The 25,984-nt window shown below is 39.1% G+C and overlaps 1 protein-coding gene and 1 pseudogene across 9 annotated transcripts in view; both read right to left on the bottom strand.

The window, feature by feature from the left end:
* Positions 1-25,984, bottom strand: part of CNOT4 (CCR4-NOT transcription complex subunit 4) — a 156,749-nt gene that overhangs the window by 95,679 nt on the left and 35,086 nt on the right. The window lies entirely within an intron of this gene.
* Positions 2,044-5,212, bottom strand: LOC118666368 (annotated as a pseudogene).

Here is a 25,984-nt window from a genome sequence, read left to right as displayed (position 1 = left end):
TCTTCATTCAGTGATTCAATAAATAGTTATAAAACTCTTACTATGTTTCAAATTCTAGTCTAGGTCTTTGGAATACATTAGTCAACCATAACAGACAAAAATCTCAGCCCTGCTGCCTAACTTTTAATTGGGCAATTCCAATTTAAATGGGCCAGTTGGAGCAGGTTTCAAGAAAAGTTAACATTTAAAGGAGGTACTTGTGTAAGCTGTGCAAATATCTGAGAAAAGAACAGACCCAGGCATGAAGAAGTCAGTCAAGAGGCCCCACGGAGGGGACATGCCTGAAGTGCTTAAAGAACAGGGAATTCAGAGTGGCTGGCACAGAATAAGTAAGGGAAAGAACAGTTTGAGATAAGGACAGAGATGTGAGGGGTCCAGGATCTTGTAAGGATTCATCATAGGCCACTAGAACAAGTTTGCCTTCCTTTGTGAAATAAAGGAAGAGGGCCAGAGAGTTTTAAACAGAGAAATGGCATAGGTTTGACTTATATTTTCAAAAAATCTCTCTTTATTCCACTTGCAGCTTGACAGTAAGAAGTTCTAAGAACCCATTCCCCAGAGAAATGGGTGAAAATTACTTAAAACCAACCATTTAAAGTATCTGGAAATGATCCTAAAGGCCTAAGGCAAATGAAGAAACATTTATTCAAGAAACTCTATTAAAATTCAAGAAAAACAGCAAGATTATACGGTATTTGAACTAAAACCTGCTCTTTCCCTTTCTCCTTCCCTCCCTCTTCTCAGCTCAGTGAAACTGAAACTCCACTCCAGATTGGTGCAGCCAAAATTTAGAGTGCCCTTTCACCATAGCTATCAGTCAGAAAGCTACGTTGCCAGTAATGGCAGGACATCAGTATTTCTCATCCTACCCAAAGCTACCTGACACTAAAGCTAAATTCCAGGTAAGTGCAGCCGATAGATGCGGGCTCCCTTCTTTCACCCAACTGTCACTCACGGGAAAGAAGCCCTATGATGCTACTGCATGTTGAAAATACCAAGACCTAGACTGCCTTTCACCCAACTACTTTGTAAAGCAGAGCTCCAATACCAGGAAAGGCAAAACAAGACTTGAGGCTACTGCACACTAACCACTCCAGTAAGTGTTCAGTAGAACTGGGGGTATCTGTCACATGCAGTGGAAAGTGCACCACTACCCCACTATCCAACTCCAGAGTCAGCCAGAGCAAGAAATTTTGCCAGGAAGGTGAAGTAGGCTTAAAACAGCTCTGAATCTCTTCCAAAGGAAGACTTCATATGCAATAGAGCAGCGGTTCTCAACCTGTGGGTCGCGACCCCTTTCGGGGTTGAACGACCCTTTCACAGGGGTCCCCTAAGACCATCGGAAAACACATATATAATTACATATTGTTTTTGTGATTAATCACTATGCTTTAATTATGTTCAATTTGTAACAATGAAAATACATCCTGCATATCAGATATTTACATTACGATTCATAACAGTAGCAAAATTACAGTTATGAAGTAGCAACGAAAATAATTTTATGGTTGGGGGTCACCAAAACATGAGGAACTGTATTAAAGGGTCACGGCATTAGGAAGGCTGAGAACCACTGCAGTAGAGTGTAAAGTTCAGGCCTAAAGGCAATCTCAAAACCAAGAAGCTTGTGATGAAGGGCAACTGGGAGGATAATCAGACACAGGCTAAACTGTAAACCAGCTCGTTTGCAGGAGCGAATAAGCAGAATCAGGGAATAAGTAACACAGCTAGTATGAGTCCTCCTAGGGTCAGAATAAATTTCAAAGTCTGACCTCAAGAACTATCCCTGCAAGTGAGCTCAAATTTTTTTGGATCAAGTTGAGAAGCAATTTGTGTCCTAGGGCAGTGATGGCGAACCTTTTGAGCTCGGCATGTCAGCATTTTGAAAAACCCTAACTTAACTCTGGTGTCGTGTCACATATAGAAATTTTTTGATATTTGCAACCATAGTAAAACAACGATGTGTATTTTTGATATTTATTTTATATACTTGAATGCCATTTAACAAAGAAAAATCAACCAAAAAAATGAGTTCACGTGTCACCTCTGACACGTGTGTCTAATAGGTTCGCCATCACTGTCCTAGGGCATAGTTGAAAACAAGGAAGCAGTTAGCTGGCAATTAACATCTGGGTGTGGTCAAGGAAAGAGACAGTGGAAGCGGAAGAGAACCCTGCCAAAAACACTGTCATCCTAAGGTGCATGTGGGCATATCCAAGTCTGCATCCTCCAGGATCAATACCAGATGCTTAACATTGCAAAAGGGGAATAGATGTCACTAAATTAATCTAAGTAGTCACTAAACAAATAAGCAAATGACAGTAACAAGCCCTGGGAGGGATGGGAGACCAGTACCCACAGTTGCTACATAAAATAAAATGTCGTTTTCAACCAGAAATTGCAAGCCATGCAAAAAAAACCAGGAAAGTATAACCCATATACACCAAGAAGAAAGCAGGCAATAGAAACTGCCTGTGAGAGACACCATATGTTGGATTTAACACACAAAGACTTCAAAGGAACCATTTTAAGTATGTTCAAAGAACTAAAAGAAACCATGATTAAAGTAGTAAAGGAATATACAATAAAAATGTCACATCAAATAGAGAATTTCAATAAAAAGATATTTTTTAAATAAAAAAAACAAATGGAAATTGTGGAGTTGGGAAGTATAACAACTGAAATAAAGTCACTAGAGAGGCTCAACAGTATGTTTTAACTGGCAAAAGAACGAACTGGTAAAATAGATGGTGGCAGATTAATATAGATTATACAGTCCAAAAACAGGAAAAAAGAATAAAGAAAAATGAACGAAGCTTCAGAAATGTAAAACACCATTAAATACATCAACATACACATAATGGGAATACTAAAAGAAAAATATTTAAAGAAATAATGTCTGTATAAAAATTAACAACTATAGCTACACAAAATACATGAATCTCACAAACATAATGTTGAACAAAGGAAGCAAGAAGAAGAATATAATGTGGTCATATAAATTTTAACAGATAAAAGAAAGCTATATTTTAGGGATGCAGGGAAAATGACAAATATCAGAACAGCGAATGCCTTATGGTGAAAGGGAGAGGGTTATGGACCAAAAGTGCATTGGTGGTAAAGGGGTATTCTGAGGTACCTGAAATGTTCTATATTTTTTCCTTTTTAAATTTTTTTTCAAAGCACTGCCATCACCAAACCCACCTCACTCTCTCAACTAGCTTCATACGTATATGGTGGCAGAGCTGGGATCAAAACCAGGTGTTTTCCAAAGCCAAGGTCCAACCGTGGGAATAGCTACAGTAACCCATGCTCTATGACAACAAGGAAAAGTCCCCCAAACCTCCAGAACGAGTCTACTCTAAAATTCCTACCTCAGTCCAATTCCCAATACACACACTGGGCAGCATTGGGCAAAAAGAAAAAATCCTCTTATTTTCCCCCACATTCTAGCTCTCCACTTTCTATAACATCCCATCCAACTCAGACCCAAGGCTTGAGAAGTTGATTCATACCTGGAGAAAACATAAAATTAAAATAACAGGGCAGGTGAGAGAGCCCTTGGGGGAAGCTCTGGAATGACTGTAGAAATTGAGGAAAGAGCAGAGGAAGTGACAACTAGAGATAGGTACAGGCACTCATCCCAACTGAGATGGCTTCAGGATCCCAGGATCTGCCTGGGGCCAGAAAGTATTCCTTTCCCAGTCTGCTCATATCTAAGAAAGAACTGGTCTCTCTTCTCCACTCTTCTACTCAGGACTAGTGGCCCCCATGGCCTACAGTGTTAAGTCATAGCATCTTAGCCTGGCATAGAGGTGCCTCATTTTCTGTCTCAAGCAAGTGGCTGCAGCAGTCAGAACACGACAGGAACTAAAGCAGGCCATAGGCCAGTACCTTAGGCCCGGGTTCTAAACCAGTAGGACTCCTGGCATGGGTGGAAGCACACAGCAGTAAAAAAGCAGAGAAGGCCATAGAAGAGGAGGAGGGAGAACGCTCAAACCAGTAGCCTAGAGCTACACAGAGCCAGCTCCTCCAAGGTGAGCAGTTTGGTGAGCCCAAAGCCTTTTTGGCTCCAGATCCTGACACAATCCTCAGCCGTCCTAGGGCTTAGGGTGGCATTTCCTGCTCCCTCTTCCAAGCAGGATATGGGTGGCTTGCTGGAGGGCAGGAGTCCTGGAGCAGCACCAAAATACAGGCGGATTCCTAGGGTTCTTTCTGTGGTCATCCTTCCTGTAATGAGGACCAGCTCTCCTGCAGAAGATGCTTTCAATTCCATCTGACTCCCCAGGACCTAGACTTGGAATGTCTGGGTCTTAATCCTGTCTGGACCATCTCCGAAGTTCAAGGTGGTCAGCAAGCTAACAACATGAGACCCACACCACTTCCTTGTGACTGTCCTAGTCACAGGCACACAGTCAGCTGCCCAAAAGATCTCAAGACAGAGACCTAGTCCTGAGAGATGTCACAGCTTTGAAAGTCAGTCCTGTGAGTGAGAAGGAAGCCTCAAGACCAGGCCAGGAAGGCCAAGAAGCAGCAGGATCAGAGTGGCACAGACCAGAGGTGGGTGGTGGGCCAGACAGAGATGCAGATTGTACCATGCCTGGCAGCTGCTCATGGGGAGCCAGAGGGGCCTGGGCCTCCACAGAGAGTCTCCATAGAGAGACCCCTCCCCCCACCCTCTTGACAAAGGTGAGGTTGGGATCCATGCTCTCCCCACAAACCCTCAGAGGGGATTCCCATGTGCAGTGAAATGTTCTATTTTAACCTGGAGGGTGGTTACAAAGATGTTTGCTTCATAATAAAACTGTACATGTTTTATATTTTTTCTGAATATATACTTCTTACTTTTTTCAAAGTCTTAATAGAAAGAGATAATAGCTGCAAATTTCCCAGAATGGTTACAAATAACCCCCAGACCCAGAAAGCACACATACCCAAGATCAACAAACCTACCAGACACAAGAGAGTAAAAGCGCAAAACACTAAAGAATCTTAAAATCAGATATAATGAAAAGGACCCTTCACGCAATGGAATTATAATTATTAGAATTTGAGTGGACTTCTTAATGGCAACAACTGAAGCCACAAGGGAATGACATATATTCAAGATACTGAGAGAAAATTACTGTCAACCTACAATTGTGCTCCTAAAAAAGCAGTAACTCTTAATGAGAGTAAAATAATAAAACAGCATTTTTTATGCCAAAACCGGTTTGGCTCAGTGGATAGAGCGTCGGCCTGCGGACTGAAAGGTCCCAGGTTCGATTCCGGTCAAGGGCATGTACCTGGGTTGCGGGCATATCCCCAGTAGGAGATGTGCAGGAGGCAGCTGATCGATGTTTCTCTCTCATCGATGTTTCTAACTCTCTATCTCTCTCCCTTCCTCTCTGTAAAAAATCAATAAAATATATTTTAAAAAAAAAAAAATTAAAAAAACAAAAAACAAAAAAAAACACAGCATTTTTTATGATAACTCAGGTTTTCACATGGACTGGATATTAGATGATATTAAAGAATTATTATTAAGTATGACAGAAGTATTGCATTTATTTTCTTTAAAGCTCTTTTACAGGAGAAATATTCATAAATAATTATAGACTTCATGATGTGATATTTCAGCAGGAAAGGAAGCACAGAATGGGAAAGAGATGAAACTTTCAAAGTGTCCCAAGTGTCCATAACTACAGAAACTGAGGGATGGAAATAATTGGATTTTATTGTACTATTTGGTCTATTTTTGTGCATGCTTAAAAATGTCTATAATACATTTTTTAAATAATTGATAAAATCATAAGGCTAAATTAAAACAAATAAACAAAAATATAGCCTGTTTACCAGTAAAAGACCTCCACTAAAGGAATCTGTCAAAATGTTCTTCAGGAAGAAGGAAAATGATCTCAGAAGGACAGTCAGATTAAAGAAGAGATAGTGAGGAAAGAATATGGTAAAAATGCATGTAAACTGAATCACATATTTCTATGTAAAATAATAAAATTTGATGGATTTAACAAGGGTAAAATAAAATGTTAAACAATAACAACAGATAAGGTGGGAGAGGAGGGATACTGAATAAACTGCTATAAGGTCCAACTTTGAGAGCAATATGAATGATTCAATTTCAAGGTTAAGTAACCATATATTCCCTATGATCTACTAATTCCACTTCCCTTAACTGCCTTAGAGAAACATTTAGTTTCTGCCTTAGTTGCACATTTTTAAAATATATTTTTATTGATTTCAGAGAGGAAGGGGAAGGGAGAGAGAGATATAGAACCATCAATGATGAAAGAGAATCATTGATCGACTGCATCCTGCACACCCCCTACTGGGGATTGAGTCCACAGCCAGGCATGTGCCCTGACAGGGAATTGAACTGTGAACTAACTCCTGGTTCATAGGTTGACACCCAACCACAGAACCACACCGGCCGGGCCAGTTGCATATCTTTTTTTTTTTTTTAATATATTTTATTGATTTTTTACAGAGAGGAAGGGAGAGGGATAGAGTTAGAAACATCGATGAGAGAAAAACATCAATCAGCTGCCTGCCTCCATAGAAAAAATTATAAACAAGCTGGTAATAGTGGTTATATCTATAAAAATAATGAAGGAAATTGGATGACTTGGGAACCTGAGCTTCGACAATAATTATACTATACTTTTCTTCTATAATAGAAAATTAATTTTCAAAAATACCTTTTTAAGGATATTAAATTTTGAATCCCCTCAGTGCAAACATTGCATCTTTTGCACCTATTATATTAAGTGAATGTATATTGCAGATCATAGGGTCTCGCAACTGAGGGTAGAAGTACATAGAAGACTGATTCAAAGGAAATATACCAAAATAGCAATTTTTCACTTAGTAGGACAGCTATGAGTAGTTTTTCCTTTTACTTTCCTCTACTTTCCAATTTTTAGAAAATGAACATTTACATTTGTAATGGGGAAAACTATTTTAAATTAGTTAAAAATAAAGTACAATCAAAAAATAGAAAGAATAAAATGAGATGAAAAAACTTTTGAATTATAATTAGAGAATCCACATCAACCTGTTTCCTATTAGTTCGTGCTCTCTCAGAAGGAGGCTAGGAGTTTTAAAAATTAAAGGCTAAGCCTCTTACTGTTATTAATAAGATAAAATCAAATTGTACAAAATCAAAGAAGAGACTAATTAGTGTGCTAATTAGTTCTTTGCCATACCTGTACAGGTTGTCACAGGAATTGCCCTAGGTGTTTTTAATGCAGGAAAAAACAAAAAAACAAAAAAACACACATCTATTTGGGCGGAAAGTGCATGGCGGAAAGGTATGCCTATTTTAAAGTTTTTAGGGATTCACTCAGAGACCTATTTGAAACAAATGCATCCAGGCATCAAAAGCTAAAACTCTGCCTGGCCGGTGTGGCACAGTGGTTGAACGTCAACCAATGTACCGAGGAGTCATCAGTTTGATTCCCAGTCAGGGCACATGCCTGGGTTGCGGGCTTGATCTCCAGCAGGGGGCATGCTGGAGATAGCCAATCAATGCTGATGTTTCTCATTGGTGTTTCTATCTCTCCCCTCCCTTCCTCTCTCTCTAAAAATTAACAAAACACCTTTTTTTTTTAAAAAGCTAAAACCCTACTAGTCACTCTGAACTTAAAAATTAGTCCTTATTGAGATGCTTCTGTACATTAATTTACAATACACCAGTAGTGACAGATAAGATAGAAAAAAAATCCAAAGAGAAATACTAAACTGAAGTGCAAGGGCAGTCTCACCCTCTGAGTATTTAAAATAAATAAAAATAAATAAATATACACACACACACACACACACACACACACACACACACATGGTTATTAGCATGGTTACACATGACCTCTTCTTTAGAGGCCACCCAGTCATTTAGATTCTAAATCCCCCTAAATTCTGATCCCAGATCACCTGCTGCCAATCAAATGCTCCTCTTCCACCAAGAGATCAGTTCCAATTAATCTATCCCTAAGTTCTTTCATCCTGCTTTGGTCTTTCCACTACACAGCAAACACTGACAAAATAAGGAAGGCCATCCTTCCAATTTTTTGGCTGAGTGGACACACGTCAGAATTCCCTGTTACATTTACAACTAGTTTATTCCCATGAACTAGTCTCAAGCAAAAAATGTTAAGCTAACTGTATTTCTGTGGAAAGTCTCAAGAAAAAAGAATGTGTCCAAATGTTTTAAACAATAAAACATTTTATAACAAAAGACCATTGTTACATGACATTGGCTCAATTACATCAGTAAAACATGTCATCACCCACCTACCAAAAAAAGAATTCGTTTTAAAAAAGCTTTAAATCTATATAGCAATACAAACCTATTTGATCAACTCAAAAGTTGTATCTCCAATATGCTTGTATTATTAATCTTTAAATTGCACATAAGTATACTCTGTACATACTTTAAATAAAAGCCCATGATTAATTACAAGTGAAGCAATTTAGAAAAAACATACTCATTGTTAGCAGCCAAAATGGCCCATTTAAATAATTACATATTTCAAACGGTTTCATGGAATTTAAACCTATAGGTTGAAAGAAATAATATATACATGTAAATTCTGAGGAAGTGAAGGATATTCTGTTTATTCTTAATTGTGGAATGGAAAATATGGTAACTAAATAAGAGGCTCTAAACTAGGGATCAACAAATATTTTTTGTAAAGGGTTATATACTAAATGTTTTACACTTTGTGGGCCATACAGACTTGTAATTACTCAACTCTGATGCTGAAATGCAAAAGCACTTATGACAATACATAAGTAAATATATGGCTGTGTTCCAATAAAACTTTATTTAATACTTTGAAATTTCAATTTCCTTTTTCTCATATCACAAAGTATTCCTCTTCTTTTTATTATTTTTCAATCACTTTAAAATATAAATACCATTCTCTTAGACTTCACAAAAGCAGGTAGCAGGAACCCCTACTTCTAAAGTAACATAGAAACCTCACAAATTTGAGCATGAGTCTTAAGTATCAGACTTCTTTCAAATCTATTTATTTTAACCTTCTTCCTGAGTAAATCTTTGTCTACACTAATAAAAGACAAACATGCAAATTGACCGTACCTTTGCTATGCCTTAAGCCATGCCCACCAGCCAATCAGAGCGACTATAAGCAAATTAACCCAACCAAGATGGCGGCCTGCAGCCACGGAGCTGGAGCAAGCAGGAGGCTTGGTTGTCCCAATGATGGAAGAAGCCAAGCTTCCCACCTGCCGCGGCTGGCTCTGAGCTCCACTCAAAGCAACAAAGTTTCAATTATAGAAGGTAAATAAACCCCAGATACCTGCTTTCAGCTGGCCGTGGCCACAGAGCTGGAGAGAGCAGGAGGCTTGGGTTGCCCCTGGCGATGGAGGAAGCCAAGCTTCCCTCCCGCCAGCCCTGGCCGCTCTGAGCTCCTCTCAAGGCTACAAAGTTTCAATTATAGAAAGTAAATAAATCCCAGAATAAAAAGAAAAAAAGATAGAAAGGAGAGGCTGGGAGCTTCCGTCGCCGGGGGGGCTTGGCCAGCCTGAAAATGGCCCTCAGCCCCTCACCCAGACTGGCCAGGCACCCCAATGGGGACCGCCCAACCTAAAGGGGGTGTGGCAAGCCTGAAAAAAGCAATCAGCCCCTCACCCAGGCTGGCCAAACCTCCATGGGGTGAGAGTCCCCACTGGGGGGGGTAGGGGGGGTTTGACCAGCCTGCAAACAGCCATCAGCCCCTCACCCAGGCTGGCCAGGCACCCAAGTGGGACCCCCACCCTGATCCGGGACACCCTTCAGGGCAAACCAGCCAGCCCCCACCCATGCACCAGGCCTCTATCCTATATAATAAAAGGGTAATATGCAAATTGACCCTAACAGCAGAACAACTGGGAATGACTGGTCACTATGACACACACTGACCACCAGGGGGCAGATGCTCAATGCAGGAGCTGCCCCCGGTGGTCAGTGCGCTCCCACAGGGGGAGCTCTGCTCAGCCACAAGCCAGGCTGACGACTGCCAGTACAGCGGTGGTGATGGGAGCCTCTCCTGCCTCCTCAGCAGCACTAAGGATGTCCGACTGCAGCTTAGGCCTGCTCCCCGCTGGCAAGTGGAAATCCCCCAAGGGCTCCCGGGCTGCCAGGGGGACATCTGACTGCCAGCTTAGGCCCAATCCCCCTGGGGAGCGGGCCTAAGCCAACAGGTGGTCATCCCCCGAGGGGTCCCAGACTGCGAGAGGGCACAGGCCGGGCTGAGGAACCCCTTCCCCCCCTGAGTGCACAAATTTTTGTGCACTGGGCCTCTAGTAGTAGTATATTAGGCAAATGATTTCTCTCCACTTTAAGCATTTACTTTTACTGGCCCTGCTGAATTGGCCCTAGCATGCTATGAGACACTACTAGCACAATTTTAGGACATAAAAAAGTCTTTAATTTCACAAACTTGAAGTAAACTATAGACACAGGCTTGTTTTCCAATGAGACAAAATTTAGGAAATAAATGCAGTACCTCAGAAATACTGACATAAAATACTTATCTACTATATGACCACTACAATAAAACCAACACCATTCTGAATTATACATGTTAAAGTATTAAGTAAAACTGTCCCCAATGATGTTAATCAACACTTACTAAACATTTACAAAATGTTCCTGATTTGGAGGCCTCAGTAAACTTCTAAATAATCACTCTAATAAAAACAGTGAGAAAATTACCTACAAGTTTAGAATTGGGTACAGTTTCAAAAGAAAAAGAAATTATTTGGAAGTGCCAAAAGGAATAATAATAAAAAAGAATTTTAAATAATGAAAAATACAAAAGCAGAGAAAGTGAGATAAGACAATTAGTAGAGTCTAAGTTAAGTTTTCACAAGAAAGGAGAACAAACCAAAAAAAGAAAAACTAGCCAATGGCAGACTAATGAGTTTGGTATAACAAAGAAAATAACTGGGTTTGATTAAAGAAAAAAAAGTTTATATACACAATGGAGGAGAGGGATGGAAGGAGAGTGGAATAAAAAAGAAAGTAACCAAATAAAACACTAACCACCATTTAGTTAAGTAGTTACAATCCCCACATCATTTCTGCGATCTAGTTATAGTCATATATAGAAATATGCAGCCATTACCTTCTAATATAATCATTGTAAAAACTACTGTGTATCTATGTATGGAATGGGGGCTTTAAGAATCAGGCCAGTGATACTAATAATATGTTTGTATAATAGTAACATGGTTTAGATAACTGTGAACTATGTTACTACACTTATAACATGTAAAAGTGTCTAAGCTTTAACCGTGACTAGAAATTCAGCACTTATTTCACCAATATTTTGGGACTGGGCAAATTATAGTAAATTATAATAATTGTAATACTTCTAGAAACTTTAATGTACAAAATAAAAATTTTAAAAAGAGAAAATCCTTCTTTAAAGCAATAGGAGTGTACAAGAATACATTAACGAAGCAGAAATCTACAACAAACAAAACCACAGAAGAACTAGCCTAAGATGTCTGAGTAACAGCCCAGACTACAACTTATTAGTTAAAAACAAATGTACTCAAGTAGAAAAATTAGATTTATAAGATTATGCCTCCTAAATAAAGACTAACAAGTAAATTAGCCTTAGAGTAAGTAACAAGGATAAGTATATAGTGCTCTGAACTTAATAACTGTAGAGCAGGATGACAGAGAAAAAGAGGGAGGGGAGGAAATAAAAGGAGGGAACTAGATCATAAGTTTAATACCAAAATCCAATAAAAAAAAAACAAATCTACAGATTATTTGCATAAAAATATAAATAGCCCTGGCCAGGTAGCTCAGTTGGTTAAAGCATCGACCTGAAATACCAAGGTTGTGAGTTCGATGCCCAGTTAGGGTACATACAAGAATCAACCAATGGATGCATAAATAAGTGGATGTTTCCCTCTCTTTCCCTTTCTCTCTCTCTCTTAAAAAAAAAAAAAAGGAAAAGAAAATATAAAAATCCTAAATACAATATTATCAAAATCAACAATATTAAACTAACTACAGTTTTCCCAGAAGTGCACGGTCTTCATAATAGAAAATTATTTATCAACTTAAAAGGTCAGAAGAAAAAACTGTCCATCTCAAGAAATAATTAAAAAGTCACTAAATAAAACTAAATATCTTGTCCTTACAAAATCTCTTAATAAACTAGGAATAAAAAGATTATCCTATAACATGATAATGGATATCTACCCCAATACATTCTAATGATGAAACATTAAATTCCCACTAAAGTTAAGAGTGATAGAGAATGCTATCATCATTATTAGCATTATTCCCAAAGTTGCCAATGACAAAAAAAATTTAATTAAGCAATATTATATGTAAAGGACAATTCAAAAGACAATATTACCATTGTCTTTGAAGACACAAATTACCAAAATCACAATAATAAGGGGTGTTATTACAGATACCATCCTATATAATAAAAGGCTAATATGTAAATAGACCAAACGGCATAACAACTGGAACAACTGAACAACTGGTTGCTAAGATGTGTGCTAACCACCAGGGGGCGAAATAAGCCAGTCAGAGATCTCACTCATATGTGGAATCTAATTAACAAATTAATTAACTGATGAACAAAATAGATTCAGAGGCACAGAAGCATGGAACAGATGGACAAATCTCAGAGGGAAGGTGGGGGTGGGTGGGTAGGTGGGAAGAGATCAACCAAAGAACTTGTATGCATACCGATGGACACAGACAATAGGGGAGCGGGGAGGCCTATAAGAGGGTCAATAGGAGAAAAAAGGGGACATATTGGAATACGTTCAACAATAAAGATTTAACAATAAATAAATAAATAGGGCACATTTTCCTAACAGTAGTCACCAAAAAAGAGATGCAGAAAAGTAATTTGACAAAATTTAACATATATTCATGATAAAAAACTCTCAGCAAATTAAAAATAAAAGGAAACTTTCTCAATCTGATAGAGTCTCTATAAAAAGCCTATACTTAACATCATACCTGATGGTGAACTCTCTTCCTGAAATCATGAACAAGTCAAGATTCTCTGACCTCAAGTTATTTATTCAACTTTTTACTAGAAGTCCTAACCAGTGCAGAAAGACAAGGAGAGGAGGGGGAGGGGGAGAGGGAGGGGGGGAAAGGAAGGAAAAGAAAGATTGGAGAAGAACTAAAACTAGTCTTTATTTGCATAAGACATGACTTCATACATAGAAAATCTAAAGAAATAGTAAACTGTTAGAACTACTAAGTGAATTTAGCAAGATCACTGGATACAAAAATAACATAAAAATCCATTGTTTTTCTAAATACTAATAACACACAATGGAGACAGAAAATAAAACCATAATATCATTTACAATAATATCAAATAAAACATCAAATACCTATAAATCAACTTAACAAGATATGTGAAATACATCTATATTAAATCACAAAATATTGCAGAAAGAAATTTAAAAAGACCTCAATAAATGGAGAGATACACAATGTTATGAATGGAAAGACAGGATAGTTTTAAGATATCAACTGTCCTTAAATTAATACATACAGTGGGGCCTTGACTTACGAGAGTCTCTCCGCTGATTTTTTGCATTGAGTTGACAGAGTAATTTGAGTTAACGAGCTCCTTAAGGAGCTCGGTCTCGGAACGAATTAAACTCGTAAGTCAAGGCCCCACTGTACATTCAATGCAATCTGAATCAAAATCTTATAGGCTTTTTAAAACAGAAATTGGCAAGCTGATTCTCAAATTTATATGGCAATGCAAAGGATTTAGAATAACAATCTTGAAAAACAAAGTTGGAGAACTTATACAATCAGATATCAAAACTTACTATAAAGTAATTAAAACAGTGCTGGCATTTGTGGTATTTAATTTTTGGTCAAAAACCAAAAAAATTCAAAAAAGAAAGATAGATCTTTTCTATGCATGATATTGAAGAAACTGAGTATATATGTGGGGAAAAAAGTGAACATCTACCTAACACATATAAATAATTAATTTCCAGATGAATCACAGAGTTAAATATGAGTGCTAAATTATATAATTTGACAAAAAGACTCCTATCTCAAATACTAAAGAACTGCAAAAAATAAAGGGACAGACAGTTCAATGAAAAATAAATGAAAATATACACAAAGCTTTTAGAAGAATACTTAGGAAAATACCTTCATGACTTTGGAATAAGGAAAAAATTTCTCACCAGACAAAATACAAGCATAAAATTAAAAATTGGTCAAATGGACTTCATCAAAATTAAAGCCTTTTTCACATTAAAAGACACCAATAATGAAGTAAAATGGCAAGCTAAACATTGCAAGAAAATATTCACAACCCATGTATCTGACAAAAAATTCATATCCAAACTACATAATGAACTCCCACATATCAATAATAAAAGATAATATAATTAACACAAATGGCCAATAAGCACTTAATGTGTTCAACACCACTGGTCATTAGAGAAAAGCAAATTAAAACTACACTAAGACATCACTAACTCTGCCTTTTCTTACCAATTTTGGATTTTAGTAAAAGATTTTTAAGAGCTTCAGCAAATCTTAAGATTTAAACAATAAGGATAAAACCAGTGATATTTCAAAGAATTTTTAAAAGAAAGAATATCTGTCTTATCAGTACATTCACTCTATATTTTATGTTCCTTTGTAAAAAAAAAAAAAAAAAATTACTAAGCAAATAATGCTTGAAAGGGGTAAAGGAAAAAAATTTTTTAAAAATTGAAAATAAATTCTGCAGGTCTAGTATAATAGGTCTACTTTACAGTCCTCAGATCTGCACTCACAGAAAAAGGAGAAGGGGGGGAGAAGGAAAAGAGAGACAGAGTAAGAAAAGACTAGATAATTATCCACTGCATGTCACTAAAACAAAGACTTAAAACTTTCTCACAAGAAACTTCACACTGACCCTTTTGCAAAATACTTTGGGCCAGAGGTCCTTAAACTTTTTAAACAGGGGGCCAGTTCACTGTCCCTCAGACATTCCACACATGCGCACTGCGGGCCTGGGACAAGTCGGCTGCTAAGCAGGACAGGCAGCGGCGGCAAAAACACCAGGCCGGCTGGATAAATGTTTTCGGCGGGCCGCATGTGGCCCACGGGCCGTAGTTTGAGGACCCTTTGGGCCAACAGATTCTAGCAGATTTTCTTACTAATAAAGACCTTCAAACATGCAAATATTGAGCGCATTCTCTATTTCAATTAGACTCAATATTAGAAAGGGTTAGAAAATAAGGTATGTATAGCAGAAAATTTAGGTTACAGCTCCAATTCTTACAATTACTAGTTTTGAGAAGTTGGACAAGTTATTGACTTTCTATGAACCTAAGGCTTCTTTGTTAAATGAAAAGGTTTTATTAGATAAATCTCTAATGTCTTTCCTGACTCGAAAATTCTAAAAATGCAAAGTGAGTACATTAAACCTTCTTTGGTTAAGCACAAAGTATTTCAAAGAGATTAAATATGAGAGCCAAGATAGGAATAAAATAAAATGTTACTTAGGAAACATGTGATGGTAACACTTTCTGATTCCAAAATTTAAGAAAACTGTTAAGATTTAATAAAGCTGAATGTTTTGATAGCTAATGTTAATAAATGGCTCTTAATTTTAGTGTTATAAATTAACTAGAGGCCTAATGCATAAAATTCGTGCAAGGCCTTGGCCCTGGACCTCGCCCGCCACCACCACCACCATGGCTGGGGGCCTCTGCCATCTCTGCCTCGGCCCCCGCCCACTGTGGCCTTTGTCTAGAAGGAAGGACATCCGGAAAAATGTCTGGTCGAATTAGCATATTACGCTTTTATTATATAGATAGCTAGAAAAATCTAAAGAAAAGTTACTGCATTTAGAGGCCCAAGACTTCAGGCCCTTGGCGACAGGGCTGGCATGGATCCTTGAAACAGAGGATCCATCAGCAAATGCCTGGGGAATGGGCCATTCAAAACATTGGACAAAAGCCCAAAAGAGCCAAACTATTATAAGTGGAGAACCCAGACAGATTGGCCAGAAATCCAAAAAAGACTTAGAGGTACCCCAAACTGCCTGCCCATTTGGCCAGACGGCCATCCCACCTAGTACTAACTACATTTGCCTCATCAAGATGGGCACTCTGAAGGTGGCTGCCCAACACTCCTGTGTTCCCCAGTGAGCAAATCTTAAGCAAATCTAAGTCAAAATTCTATCTTTGTGGGTCATCAACCATCCCAACCCTGGCTCCCCACTAATCTCCCCATGCTAGTTGTGGCTGTTCAACTCCTCTCTTTCCTGAGTAACCCCCTAAACAATCTTTAGGAAGATGCCCTCCCTCAGGTTGTCCCTCCCATTGCCATTACCTGAAGACATGTCGTCGTCCCGCCCCCTCCCCCCCCCCCCCCCCCCCGCAGGCATGGAACACCCAGTGTCACTCTGCCTCTATCCCAGCCCATCACATAGCTACCCTGTTCACCTCCACTCAACCCCTTTAACATGCTGTCTCTGGTAAAACCCATCATCTGAGTTTTACTATATATCTAAGCTTCAGTGATTGCAATTCCAATAAAGTATTCAAATTTTAAAAAAAAGGAAAGAAAGAAAGAAATTATTGCATAAGTAAGTTTTTCTTAAGGTATAACACAGTTTGAAGCTTTCTTAATTTGGTTTGGAAGAGAGTCTGAATTAGTAGATACTTCTTTGTATACATATATATCAATATATCTCATACATCAGATTATTATTGAAGCACTAAGTCATCAAAGATGATTTGGAAAGAGCTTAGCTATTAAACTTGCTATCAAAGCAAGTTTTTAATAAATCTGGTTTATTTTCTAAGCTGATGATCTCTGGTTTTAATCAATTAACTAAATTTTAAATAAAAGAATAGGACTTGGTTAGGTGAACCAAGAGTACTGTGTACTTTCTATATATACAAAGGGCTAAGCAACCGGCTAACCGGCCGGTAAGTATGACACGCACTGACTATCAGGAGGCAGATGCTCAACGCAGGAGCTGCCAAGCAACAGCAACTTTGCAGAGTGCCCTCTCGCACTCCAGGACCCCTCAGAAAATGTCAGACTGCTGGTTTCAGCCCAATCCCCACAGGCCAGGCCGAGGGACCCGCTCATTCTGCAGATGCCCTCCAAGCCCCGGTGCTACCCCAGGGAGGAAGCACGGGAGGTTGGCTCCACGGCGTGTCCAGCCCATCTTGCCCAGTCCCACCCCACTGGCCACCTTCTAATTAATTTCCTTTCAATGTGCACAAATCCATGCACTGGGCCTCTAGAAAGTAAATAAAACCAGATGAAAAATGCAAAAAGCTTCCTAAAACCCACCTGAGGAAAACTAAGGGAAAGAAGGATAGAAATATCAATTTTTAAGAAGTGTGTGCCCTGATCGGTTTGGCTCAGTAAATAGAGAATCAGCCTGCAGACTGGGGGGACCTGGGTTCGATTCCGGTCAAGGGCACATGCCCGGGTTGAGGGCTCTATACCTAATCAGGGGCATGCGGGAGGCAGCCGATCAATGATTCTCTCTCATCATTGATGTTTCTGTCTCTCGCTCCCTCTCCCTCTCTGAAATCAATAAAAATATATTTTTTATAAAGTGTGTATATTTGGCCCTGGTGGGCGTGGCTCAGTTGATTGGAGCATCATCCCATGAACCAGAAAGAGTGACAGGTTCAATTCCCAGTCAGGGCACATACCCAGGTTTTGAGTTTAATCCCCAGTCAGGGCATGTAAAGGATGCAGCCCATCGATGTTTCTCTCTCTCCCTTCCTCTCTCTGTAAAGTCAATTTTTAAAAAATTATTTTTTAAAGTGTGTATATTTGTGTGCATGCATAAAACCTCCAAAGCACTCTATATATATGCCATACTGACCAGAGCAGTTAGTTCACTAAGTAAAGCGAATGGTTGTGGGATTCAAGCAAGAGGAACTTTTGCTTTATTATACAGTTTGAATTTTTCAAAAAACGCATTACTTGTATAAGTAAAGGTAAATTTAAAAAATTTTAAGAACAAATTTATACAAACACACACACACACATAAAAATAAGCCCTATTACTGCAATACAAAAACCATTGGTTGGGGCAGGTTTATATACTATATTTAAGTATCTGGAAAAAGAAATTAATGACAAGAAATAAATTCAATAAAAAAAACACCTACAGCGAGTATGGTGGACGGAGAGCTCGAGCTAGCTCGAATAAAGACTCTTTTTGCTTTTCATTGGGGGGGGCGGGGGGGGGGGGGGACCAACCTAATAGACTAGATATTTAGGCCAAACTCTTACTCCTCCCTTAAACACAGTTCCATTTCTAGGACTGAGCCTTTCAATTTTTAGTATTTTTTTTTTTTAAATACGTTTTTGTTGATTTCAGAGAGAGAAAGGGAAAGGGAGAGAAGGACAGAAACATCAATGATGAGAGAAAATCACTGATTGGCTGCCTCCTGCACACCTGCTACTGGGGATTAAGACCACAACCTGTGCATGTGCCTTGACCGAAATAGAACCTTGACCTCCTGGTTCATGGGTTGATGCTCGACCACTGAGCTCTATCAGCTAGGCCGTAAAGTTTATTTTATTTTCGCCACCTTTGAATTTTCCAGGGAACTGAAGTTCATCACTTTGAAACAATCCTATTAGGCACCTACTATGTGTCAGATATAGTAGTAGGCATAGTACTAGTCATTGATTATATTGATGATGATGATGACGACTAGTCATTGATGATAATGCTGCTGCTGCTGTTGCTGCTGCTGTTTGATGTTTGGGGGAGAAAAATTAATGACTAATAAATTTATAGACTCAATGACCTTTGCTCTATTTACACAGGCAAATTTCAGGTTCTTCCAGATTTAAAAATACATCAGCTATGTTCTAAACATAGCTGTGCAAACTACTGTGCAACTCTGCCTACTCTATACTGCCACAACTTTCCCCATCATCAATGTGAGTCAACATTTTTTTAAGTTGTAAAAATGCTGGAAAGTTTGAATGTCAAAGAAAAATATAGGCAAGGACAGCATCAAAGGCAAATATATATATATAAATTCTGGTGCTTTAACTGAATCATGCACCACACTTTTTCTCATTTCCTTTACATATTTTAAAATCATTTGTTAGCTTGGAAAAATAAAACTGTTACAGATTACTTGATGTGTATACATTAAGATTATATTTTGCATACTTAATTTAATAGATTGAAAGCAAAGGAATAATATATTTTCCCCATTTTCAAGCAAACCAGAAAGAACTCTACTAGAAATTTTTCCTTAAATTTTATTTATCTCTTCTTTCCCTGAACTTTGGTTTATAATAAACATTGGTGTATTTTCTACTTACTCCTTGTAGCTGAGTAGTATGTAGTTCACTGTATATCACAATCACTTAAAACCCCATGCCTTATTCCTAATATCACACCTTTTTCACCTTTTTAAAATTTACCTTCCGCCCAGAGAAGGGCAATGAGAAAGAAATAAGAACACAGACCAAGGCCTGAGTAATTACAACCTTGTAGAGAGACACCAGGGAAGGAAAAGGATACATAAGACCATAAAAGACACTTGAAAGATAGGAGAAAAAGAGTGTATTCTGGCAGAAGGATAAACCGGATGTTTGCAAAGGGAAGAGAAGGAGGTTTCAAGAATGACTCCCAACATGACTCCCAGGGATGCCTAAGAACATTCATTCATTCATCAAAATATGTCCTGAGTATCTAATATGTACAAGCCATTTTTCTAGGTATGGGGATCAGTTGAATAAACATATCCAGAGTTCAGAGACAAAATGTCAATTTTTAACTGAGACACATTTTGTATTTAAAGCTTTGAGATTGCAGGATATTGCCTGGCCTTTCTCACTTATGTGACCCAAAATATTCTCCTTTTGTTAAAGCTAATTTGGGTCAAGTTGAATGATCATAAGCAGCTTTATTCATAATAGCCAAAATGAAAACAACCGAAATGTCCATCACCATGTGAATGGATAAACCATGGTATATTCATTCAATACTATTCAGCAATAAAAAGGAACTGCTGATAGATATAACATGGACAAATCTCAGAAGCATTATGCTAAGTACAAGAAACCAGTCACAAAATTATTCCATTTATGTAAAACTAGAGACCTGGTGCACGAATTCATGCACCAGTGGGGTCCCTCGGCCTGGCCTGTGGGATCGGGCCAAAACCGGCTCTTCGACATCCCCCGAGGGGTCTGAGATTGCGAGAGGAAACAGACCAGGCGAAGGACCCCCACCGGTGCACAACTGGGGCCGGGGAGGGACTGCAAGAGGACTCCAGGGTGTGTCCAGCCCGTCTCGCTCAGTCCCGATAGGCCGGACCCCAGCAGCAAGCTAAACTACTGGTCGAAGAATCTGCCCCCTGGTGGTCAGTGCACGTCATAGCGACTGGTCAACTGGTCGACTGTCTGCCCCTGGTGATCAGTGCACGTCATAGCAAACGGTTGAGCAGCCTTAGCATATCATCAGCATATTACGATTTGATTGGTGGACCAGACAACCAGGCACTTAGCATATTAAGCTTTTATTATATAGGATTCCACGAATAGCCAAACTAAGCTGTGGTAACAGAATAAGAACAGAGAATGACTCTGGAAGACAGGTATTGAGTAGAAAGGGGAATGAAGGCATTTTCTGGAATAATTGGAATATTATATATATTAATAGAGGTGAGATACACAAGTGCATATGTTTTTCAAAACTTCATTGAACACTCACTCAAGATTTATATGTCATTGTTTGTAAATTAGACCTCAAATTATTTAAATATCATTTTTAAATCCATAAATAAAATATCAGCTCACCATATCTGTAGAGTCCTTATAGTTAAGCCTACTCTATTAAAATTTGGTTCCACTGTTAAGCTGGTGTGAAAACTTGGAGGGAACCAAAGCACCAGTGGAAGGGTGAGGGGAGGGAGGGAAGTCTAAATCCTAAAATACTCAAGATGACTGTCCTATATTACAATTAACCTTTAGTTAGTGGACTGGGAATAGAGAGGATTCAGGCTGATAATAAGTCACCATGCATGCAAAAACAAACAGAGACCACTCAAACTACTGAAGAAAGTTAATATTTTAAGGAAAGTTTTACTAGTATAAGTGTCTTTTTTTAAGACACCTATCTTGTAAAATTCAAGATTCCTAAATTAACAAACAAACAAAAAAAACACCCATGGTTAAACTACAGAATGTTTTTATAATTATTTATCATTATGAGAGTTGTGACACGTGCACAGAAGCAGCACTTGGAAACTAGTACTAAAATTGTAAATAAATACCTATGAAAGGATCATGTTAAAGACTAATTTTAAAGAGATTTGATTAAATTGTATTTGATGAAGCAAAATCATTAAGAACTAAGCAAATTTAAAGGTAGAAAATAGCCTTGAAAGTAAATTACTGATTGTTCTTTTCCTTCTCTTACTCCATTTATTCAAATCCTGAGTGCACACTGACTTGTATTGTTCATAACTGTATGACTTTATTATATACTAGAGGCCCACTGAACGAAATTCATGAACGGGGTGGGGGGGGGGGTCCCTCAGCCCAGCCTGCACCCTCTCCAATGAGGGACCCCTCGGGGGATGTCCGACTGCCTCTCGCAATCCGGGATCACTGGCTCCTAACCGCTTGCCCGCCTGCCTGCCTAATTGCCCCTAACTCCTCTGCTTGCCTGCCTGATCGCCCCTAACCACCTCTGCCTGCCTGCCTGATCACCACTAACTGCTCCCCTACCAGCCTGATAGCCCCTAACTACTCCCCTGCTGGCCTGATCACCCCTAACTGCTCTGTCTTGCCCTACACCTGGGACCGAAGATTCCCTCCTCCAGCCGGTCGCAGGCACCTGGGACCTGGGTCGGCTTCACACAGGCTGTAGCCGCAGGAGACCGTGGGTGGGTGGCTTTGCCTGGGCCGCACCCGCAGGCGCCCGGGACCATGGGGTGGGCGGCTTGTCCCTCTCCCGGGCTGCAGGCACAGCCGCTGGTGCCCAGGACTGCAGGGCGTGCGGCTTGTCCCTCTCCTGAGGCGAAGCCACTGGCACTCGGGACCACGGGGCAGGGGGCTCGGCCCTCTCCCGGGCCGCAGTCTGGTTGATCCCCATTCCTCTCTTGTGAGCTCATTTGTGCCTGGATGGTCCCCATCCCTCTTTTCCCAGTGTTTAGTGTCTGAGCCATTATGGCATGGTGGCGTGAGGGTGTGACAACCATTTGCATATTAGCTCTTTATTATATAGGATCATTTTGTCACTCAGCTAGCCTATATGTTAGTGCCTTAAAGGCAGTGTCCCTATACCTAGCAGAGTTGGAAGGCACACTTAACACATTGCGTACCACATAGAAATCTCTCTAAGACATACACCAGGGACCGCACGTTTTTGGGCAAACTGCATGTTATTTAAATCATCATAATGCACTTTAGGTGTTGTTTTTCAATAATTATAACATTTTTATTTACAAAAACAATTAAACAATTAAACAATTAAAGTTCCTAGTACTTTACTTTTTTTTTATTTTTATTGATTTTTTACAGAGAAGAAGGGAGAGGGATAGAAAGTCAGAAACATCGATGAGAGAGATCCATCAGCTGCCTCCTGCACGCCCCCCAGTGGGGACGTGCCTGCAACCACGGTACATGCCCTTGACCGGAATCGAACCCGGGATCCTTGAGTCTGCAGGCCGACGCTCTATCCACTGAGCAAAACCGGTTCGGCCCTAGTACTTTTTTAACGTATGGTACTGCGTAAAACATTTCCCTCTATGAAGAGGGACCAAACAAAATTTACATAAGTATCTAGATTCGCTCCTTTTTCCATGGGCATGAAAGCGAGAACACTTGTGAGCGGTCCTTAACAGATGGCGCGCGAAACACGAGAAAACTCCTGAGCGGTACGAAATGTGTTAACTAGCCAAACAAGATCTTGCTACATATTGTATTAAATGTTCCTCACTAGAAGCAGGTCATAGCAGTAAGCATCTCACGGTACTTAAGCAACCTTTCCAAACTAGTCCTAAAATAAGACTGGCACCAAAAGAAATTAAAGAGAGAAAAAAAACTTTTAAGTATGCACCTCGCATGTTATAAAAAATTCTAAACAGCCCTGACCGGTTCAGCTCAATGGATAGAACGTCGGCCTGCAGACTGAAAGGTCCCAGGTTCGATTCCGGTCAAAGGCATGTACCTTGGTTGTGGGACCATCCCCAGTAGGAGGTGTGCAGAAAGCAGCTGATCTATGTTTCTCTTTCATCGATGTTTCTAACGCTATCCCTCTCTCTTCCTCTCTGTAAAAAATCAATAAAAAATATTTTTTTAAAAATTCTAAACAAAATAAGAGTTAAAAATCTTTTAGCCTGGTAGGTGTGGCTAAGAGGTTGAGTGTCAACCCATGAACCAGGAGGTCACGATTTGATTGCCAGTCAGAGCACATGCCCAGATTTCAGGCTCGATTGCCAGTAGGAGGCAGCCAATCAACAATTCTCTCTCATCATTGATGTTTCTATCTCTCTCTCCCTCTCCCTCTCCCTTTCCCTTCCTCTCCCTGAAATCAATAAAAACATACTTTTTAAAAAAATCTTTTTTCATATGTCATAGCAATATTTTTACAGACACAGCTCCTAGGGCAATGGAGACTAAGGAGAAAATAAACAAATGGGACTACATCAAAATAAAAAGCTTCTGCACAGCAAAAGAAACCATCAACAAAACAACAAGAAAGCCCACTGCATGGGAGAACGTATTTGCCAATGATATTTCCGATAAGGGTTTTAATCTCCAAAATTTACAGAGAACTCATACAACTTAACAAAAGGAAGATAAACGATCCAATCAAAAAATGGGCAAAGGATCTAAATAGACACTTTTCGAAAGAGGACATACAGAAGGCTTAGAGACATATGAAAATATGCTCAAAGTCACTAATCACCCGAGAGATGCAAATCAAAACAACAATGAGATACCATCTCACACCTGTCAGAATGGCTATCATCAATAAATCAACAAATGACAAGTGGTAGTGAGGATGTGGAGAAAAAGGAACCCTCCTGCACTGCTGGTGGGAATGCAGATTGGTGTAGCCACTGTGGAAGACAGTATGGAGTTTCCTCAAAAAGTTAAAAATGGAACTCCCATTTGATCCCACTTCCAGGACTATATCCCAAGAAACCAGAAACACCAATCAGAAAAGATATGTGCATCCCTATTTTCATAGCAGCACTATTTACAATAGCTAACATTTGGAAACAGCCTAAGTGCCCATCAGCAGATGAATGGATTAAAAAACTTTGGTACATCTACACAATGGAATAGTATGCTGCTATAAAAAAGAAGGAACTTTTACCATTTGCAACAGCATTGATGGAACTGGAGAGCATTATGCTAAGTGAAATAAGCCAGTTGGAGAAAGATAAATATCACATGATCTCACTCATATGTGGGATATAATGATCAACATAATTTGATGAACAAGAATAGATCCAGAGACAAATGACGGGGGGGGGAGGGTAAAGAGCAACCCAAGGACTTGTATGCATGCATATTAGCATAACCAATGGACACATACACTACAATGGACACTACCAGGCGGTGGGGGCTTGCCTGGGGTGGCAATGGTTGGGGGGGGAGTGGTCAATTGGGGAGAAAGGAGATTTATGTAAAACTTTAGACAATAAAGAAAAAGGAAAAAATCTTTTAAAAGATGCAATTACAATTTCCTATTGACATGTTTAAAAAAGAGTGATGAACCTACCTTACAACCATGTTTTAATAAAATTGTTGATTTGGAGGTTTGAATAAGAGTCATAAAAGTGCCATAAGTGGAAAAGTACATAAAAATATTCACTTAACCTATTAAAGTGTTCCTTGTCTCCTAACAAATGAACTGGTGAAATGCTTAATTTAAAAGATTATTTTAAAAGATTTCTAAATTTATCATAGTTAAATTGCTTACAGCTTTAAAACTATATTTAAAAACAGTAAGGCCACATGGCGTGGCTCAGTGGTTGAGCATCGACCTATGAACCAGGAGGTCATGGTTCAATTCACAGTTGTGAGGGTTGAAGGCTCAGCCCCCCAGGAGGGGGTGTGCAGGAGGCAGCCAATCAATGATTCTCTCTCACCATTGATGTTTCTGTCTCTCTCAACCTTCCTCTCTGAAATCAATAAAAATATATTTAATTAAAAAAAAAAACAGTAAGGCCGAAACTGGTTTGGCTCAGTGGATAGAGCGTCGGCCTGCGGACTGAAGGGTCCCAGGTTCGATTCCGGTCAGGGGCATGTGCCTGGGTTGCGGGCGCATCCCCAGTGGGGAGTGTGCAGGAGGCAGCTGGTCGATGTTTCTCTCTCATCGATGTTTCTAACTCTCTATCTCTCTCTCCTTTCCTCTCTGTAAAAACTCAATAAAATATATTTAAAAAAAAAAAAAAAAAACAGTAAGGAAAAGTTGGGCTACACTATTATTTTTGGCTGACTAAAAAATAAAGAGAAACTATTAAAACATGACAAATAATTTAACTCCCCTGCAAAATATATTGTGGCATTACTAACTTGGCAAAGAAATAAACAGTGAGTTTTTTAATTGACTGAACTGAGCAGACATACAGAGAGATTTAAGCACAGTGACTGTCAAACTGCAGGATTAAAGTAGCATATTATTCTATTCACAGGCTAGGGGAACATAAGACAAAAGAACTCCTCTGTTCCAAGAGTACAATAGTACTCTATGACTTTTCTTCCAGGAATACTCTATTTCATCATGCTAATAACCAATCTTAATTATTAAATAGGTTTTGATTCAAAGCATTAATGTAGTGAATAGAAAGTAGCATAATCAAAAGCTTTGGCTAAGAGTTAATATTTTCCAATCCTGCTGCTGATTTGTTGTTCCTATTAAATTTCTATACAAAAAAATGAAAATGTAAATTAAAGCAACTCCAAGAGACAATTTTACTCCTAGCTACCTAAGTAAACATT

This window comes from Myotis myotis, unplaced genomic scaffold (assembly GCF_014108235.1).
Source record: "Myotis myotis isolate mMyoMyo1 unplaced genomic scaffold, mMyoMyo1.p scaffold_m19_p_11, whole genome shotgun sequence".
Classification (NCBI taxonomy): domain Eukaryota; kingdom Metazoa; phylum Chordata; class Mammalia; order Chiroptera; family Vespertilionidae; genus Myotis; species Myotis myotis.
Note: the sequence above shows the minus strand (reverse complement) of the source record. Positions and strands in the feature narration are given on the sequence as shown.